This window comes from Pholcus phalangioides, unplaced genomic scaffold (assembly GCF_987345545.1).
Source record: "Pholcus phalangioides strain wild (caught in Gottingen) unplaced genomic scaffold, Ppha-v1.0 ptg000001l_1, whole genome shotgun sequence".
Taxonomy (NCBI): Eukaryota; Metazoa; Arthropoda; class Arachnida; order Araneae; family Pholcidae; genus Pholcus; species Pholcus phalangioides.
Genome location: NW_028301594.1, coordinates 1,791,128 through 1,796,211, shown reverse-complemented (window position 1 = coordinate 1,796,211; position 5,084 = coordinate 1,791,128).

Below are 5,084 nucleotides of genomic sequence, written 5' to 3'. Positions count from 1 at the left end.
CGTACAGAATTTTTTTTTCAAGTTCTTTTGTGTTTAAACTAGAAAGATTAATTTTTCGCACAAAATTTCATGAGCTAATAACGTTTCAGTCTTAAAATGTGCTATGAACATTTATTTATGAATGAACTGAGTTGTCATTACAAAATTTTTGCAGAATACAATTTTTTTCTTTTGTATGATTATCAAATTCTCCACATTTGACAGCAAACTTTACCAGCTGGGCAGTCACCATCTCTTGGGAAGCAACAGCGGTTTACAGGTCGACATATTCGCGGAGCAAGACAGCTCCTCATTGCATTTGTCATGTCTAGTTTTTGAGAAAAAAGATTAGTTTATATATATATAGAGAAAATGTGTGCATTAGTATATGCCAAAATTGTGATTTATAATTGTCCTTTTTTGACAATGTGTGGCCATATCAAGTGAGCTTTATAGGTCGGTCAAAATGGTAGGGTGAATCAGCTTAATTTTTATAAAAATAGAAATTTCTTGCAGCACGTAAAAATGATTTCCTATTCCCATCCTTCAACCCAGCGGTTCTCAATTAACTTTTTTTGAACCAGGGAGCCTTTTCTGGTATATAATTTTTATGGTGGAGCTCCGTAAACCTATTTTTAAAACAGGAGTAGGTCGTAGAATATTTTGTACAGGTCTTCTAGATCTTCTTTCTAGAGTATTTTGTACACTCAGATTCATAAAACTTTATTCATTAATAAGTTTAATCTAATTTCTGCTGTCACAAAATGCCGTTGATGAGGACATTTGACGAAGTTGGTGATGGCAAATAGCATAAGTAGCCAAAACTTGGCATCACAGGGAATTTACTGTGTGAAGACAGGTGAATCTTCTTTCCATACTCTGTCACTTCGTTTGGTTGGAGAAGAGGACATTGAAATACTTTGCTTTCTACCAGTAATCCGGTCATTGTTGAGAAAGGTTCTACAATGTGCAGTAGAATAGGAGAAATAAATATGGGGGTAAGAAATTTGTCTCGAAGAAGCTCTCCGAAATTCTAGGGTCCATAGATTTTCACCCCTCTGGTAGTTAAAGAGTAAAAAGAATAGAAACGTCCAGCATGACGTGATGTTATGTGTTACATGACTTTACGACACCACATGATGTCTCATCTCATGCTTGGATGACAAAATGAAATTTTTTATTTATGAATCATTTCAGGGGTGCTCAAACACATTTAAAAAAATGCCATAGCTGCTCAATCCTAATAATAATGGTTAGGGATACGCAAATTTTGTATTTACGAGACAAATGTGAAGTTCATGAAATAAATGCTGTGAATATATATGGAATTTATCAAAATTTGAATTTTCACTATTTTTTCACGAAATCTTAATAATTAGACTCGCTAATTCTTCTGCATGCTTTCCAGCAAGCTATAATTGACAGCTTCAAATAACAGTAAATTAAATACTCTCAATTATAAAGGGCCTAAAATGCAGACTCCATGTGCTACATGACTGCATGATTCAACTTGTTAAAAATACTTCTTGGTGACATTTTGCACTACCAATGATGGTCGCATGAAGTGAATCTTGTGTGGATGATGTAGTCATTATGGAGTTCAAGGAACTGAATTCTCCGCTATGGTGGAGACTAAGACAATTTTTTTTTTTGCACTCAAGAAAAATGAAAATTATGTATTTTTAAGCTCCAAAAAAAAAAAAGTATCACAATTGCTAGCAAAACAAAAACATTTGACAAATAATAATGGTGGAATTGATAAGTATATTATTATGCTGGAGACACACTTGCCAAAGCTCTAGCATGGGATCCCGGTACATATTTTCTTCTTGAAAACTATTAATTCACTATAGGGGAGGCCCATCAAAGATTTCAGTTTAGGGAGCCTGGGTCCAGGTTGTGAGGCCATGGTAAGCACCGACGTGCTCGCGGGAAAAGAAATTTTTTTATTCCTACAAGAAATGTGTGAGTGCCTTCTTTGTTTTCTTTCAGATGGGGCTTATTATCTTTCATTTCACCTGCACTGACCTGTTGTTTCTCTGCACACAGAATTTTGATATCTCAGTATCTGTGCTTAATGACAAAATAACATAGTACCTTATATGGGAAATTAAACTTTTGCACACAGCAAAAAAAAATCTGTATGCAGAAGCATTCTCAGACCTTAAACGTCCGTATTTTGTAAACTTATTGACCATGATAAAACGGGGCCTTTCTTTGTTACTTAATCTGTCCATTTCCAATAAACAGATAAAACAAAATTTATCAGTAAAAATGTGCGTTCCAGATAATATTTAAAATAAGTATACAGTACAGTATTAGGTTACATGTAAAAAACATTGTTGAACTAGAATGACTGCTACACCAAACACCAACTCTGGCCATATCGCTATTGCAATTTTAACAGTTTGTGTAAGGTAAACTAATATTAGTAAAATGCGCAGACCTTGACTAACTTGCAACTGTAATTGGAAAGGGTATTTATGGGGATTAGAATTTGAAAAAGTCACGTGGGCTGGGCTCGGCTCTGTGCATTTTATTAATGCCAGTTTATTTTACATAAACAACAGTTAAAATTTTTAAGCAAGCTTGACAATTTAATCAATATTATTGCTCTTAAAATATTTGTTTAATATCATACTACATTGACTTTTTCTATGTAGCACATCGATCCAGAAACTGGTCACCAATTCAATCAAAAAATCACAACAGTTGTATTTTTATTTGATAGATGACAGCAGTCGTTCCGGTTCAATGATGTTTCTTATATACAGGGTGGCCTGTAACTTCTTCTGCATTTATCTCATGAACCGGTCAACATATAGGTATTGTTATAATTTTTAAAAATGCCCAAAATGTGTTCAGAGGAATCGCAGAATATCAGTTTCGAGAATGAAAATACAGTGTGCCAAGAAATGTAAATTTTTATGCGGTGCATCTGCCCTCTAACTTTCAATTAGAAAGTTGTTGCCCTGCCTTGTGTGCCCGAGGCCAACAAAACAGATTCCATGTTTCTAAGTGCTATATTCACTGAAAAATTTGAATTAAAAATCAGAGAAAAAAAGGGAAAGAACAGCGCAAACTAATAGACACAACGCTCCTTTCCCTCATTTATGCTGTTCTTTCCCCCTTTTCTCAATTTTTAAATTCAAATGTCTCAACGAATATTGCACTTAAAACAATGGAAACTTTTTGTTGGCCTCAGGAGAGGCAGGGCAACAACTTTATAATTAGAAGTTAGAGGATAGGAGGACCGTTTAAAAATTTAAATTTTGTAACTGCTTTTTTTTATTAACTTATTCATTTGAACGACATTTAAGAGATGATGGGCGACATCACTTAAAACGTTTTTCTAATTGAAGGTTCTCTCTAAAACCAACGGCTCAGGAAATACCCATCGGACAACGATAAGAGTGGACACCCTGTATGCTTTATTACTGTACTGTTTAGTTATTTTCAGGATTCTGTAGAATGCATATTCCCAAAAAGTATTGTTTTTACAATTTAAAAAATGCGATGTTACAGTTCCTGAGTTTTAGTCTTCCAAGAGTGGTCTGATTTTTCTAAACGACACTTATGTCGTTAAAATTCAAAATAACACGATAGTGGGATCAGTTGCATGATGAATAGTAGGTGCCACGTGGGCAAATTTCCGCATTTGCCCACGCGGAAATTCGAGCAAATGTCAAGGTCCCCATAATTTTAGGATTCTCGGATGAGGACTTCTCCTGTCCCCCGGAGACGAATTTATAGTTTTGTCGCCCTTCGCCGATTGAGGTCTAGTTTTCTTCTAAATTAACCAGACTATAGTTCGCTCTACCCCCTCCCCCCACACACACCGTAAATGCGCTTCTGCGTCTATGTCACACCCTCTAGGTCACTGCTTTCGTCCTTTGCTAACCAGGTCATTCTTTAGTCACTCACATGCTTGCACATTCTGTAGGTGTCATTCTATTGGCCTGGATTTTTTTGAAACGACACTATCTCGTTAAAATTCAAAACAAAGAACAGCTTTGCGCGTATCGGTGACAAAGTTTTCTTCTCTGAAAGCTCTGCGGGTTCCGGCGTTTGATGATGCGGAACCCCAGTTGGAAACCCATGGTATAGGTAGAATATTTTGTCCGTATGAAGCTGCGGCAACACCTACATCATATTTAAACCCAAATTTATTACAGTAAAATTCCTCTTAACGGACACCCTCTTTTACGGGGCCAAATAATTTACCCTTGTATAACGGTCACCCCCCTTCCTTTTGCTGACGAATTTTTTTTGTCCCGCCGGTGTCCGCAAAAGAGATTTTACTGTGCATTCGAATCCTGTTTTAACGAATACTTTTCTAATCACCCAGATAAGTTTGCATAGAAACAATGCAAAAAACAAATCCCTTTATAACGAAATTTCGTTATTGCGAAATGATTTCTCCGGTCTTTTGGAGTTCGTTATAACGGGATTCAACTGTATTAGAAAGCTTCTCTAATTTTTAAAAAAAATTTATTTTGAAAATTTTTTTGTGTGAACAAATACGAAATTTTCGATGTGAATTTTTTTTTTGTGAATAAATTGATTTTTGAACATTTTTCTTGCGAAATTTCGGTTTTCGTTTCTGCGAAATTTACGTATCTCTAATAATAATAATAAAAGATAAATTTACTTGGTGTGGTCATCAGGAGAACAATCGAACAACTCAAAAGAAACAGCAACACTAGATGGCGACGCTTTTCCATTGACGAACGGACAGAATGGAAATATTCTCATTAAGTTCGACAGTCGGTTAATGCTTTCAAGCGCAAATCGAATACAAGAACCACTGTGCGTGTGTTGAAGCTAATGAACTGATACTTATATTACATACACACAAACGGCGATTGTTCAACCAACTCTGCGTTGATGGTAGTAGTAGGAGGCACAGGAAGTGCCTGTCACTCTATTTATTACTAGTTAGGGGATTGAACTCGGCATAAGTAGGATGAGGTAGGAGATGTGTGAAATCATCTCGTTGAGATAATTATATCCGGTGCTGCCCGGAAACTGTTTTAATATAGCGCGTCGCCTCCACCTTTTTCCGCTCTTTTGAATCCCATTCGCATCAACCAGCGGGATTACTA